Here is a 734-nt window from a genome sequence, read left to right as displayed (position 1 = left end):
GTCCTACTCAATACGGCCCCCTGTACACAGGACCCGACACGCAGACCCCCTGCATGCTGCCTCGTGTATATAAACCCCTGTCCGACCGTATCCAATCCCCAGTATCCCTGTCCCAAATACGCATTGCTAGTGCACCCTAGTACACAGTCCTGGGAATACCAATGCGCTCAGTCCCCGACGCAGCACGATGCGCAGTCCCCGACGCAGTACAGTACACAGACCTGACTGTGCCCCTATGCCCACCGCAGGGCCCTGCGTTGGTCAGACTGCTACTGGTATTTCTGGCTTGTCTTACACAGGCCAGCTGTACAGGAGGGGACGTGCAGGAAGGCTGTACGCAAGACCCAGAGATGATGGAGCGCCTGCCCATCCTACTGTCACCGAGCTGGGAAAGGACACAGGAAGACTGATCCCCTCTGCCTGGATATCCAGCCTGTGTTCCTACTGTGGGCAGCGAGCGATTGGGAATCTGTGGTTCCACCAGATCAAGAGGACAGAAAGCTTTTGGAATAAATAATGCTGCTTTCACTGAGTGACCTGTTGAATGTTCACCATTTATTGCCCACACGCGCACACTCACACACACTCACTGCTTTTATTTTCCGCGATGGTTTTCTTCCTGACGTGTCTCAACCAGGCAGGTGTGTGTGTGTGTGTGTGACAGTGTGAGTGTGCGTGTGAGAGAGTGCGTGTGTGTGTGTGAGAGTGCGTGTGTGTGTGTCTGTGTGTGTGTG

The 734-nt window shown here is 54.6% G+C and overlaps 1 long non-coding RNA gene across 1 annotated transcript in view; it reads left to right on the top strand.

Moving 5' to 3' along the window:
- LOC125488186 overlaps positions 1 to 533 on the top strand; it is a 946-nt gene extending 413 nt beyond the window's left edge. Inside the window, exon 2 of the long non-coding RNA XR_007266252.1 lies at positions 300 to 533. This is a non-coding gene — a long non-coding RNA (uncharacterized LOC125488186). The remainder of the gene's footprint in view (positions 1 to 299) is intronic.
- The last annotated feature ends 201 nt before the right edge of the window (positions 534 to 734 follow it).

This window comes from Rhincodon typus, unplaced genomic scaffold (assembly GCF_021869965.1).
Source record: "Rhincodon typus isolate 14 unplaced genomic scaffold, sRhiTyp1.1 hic_rhity00000054, whole genome shotgun sequence".
NCBI classification, from domain to species: Eukaryota; Metazoa; Chordata; class Chondrichthyes; order Orectolobiformes; family Rhincodontidae; genus Rhincodon; species Rhincodon typus.
This window is presented reverse-complemented; position numbering and strand designations above follow the sequence as displayed.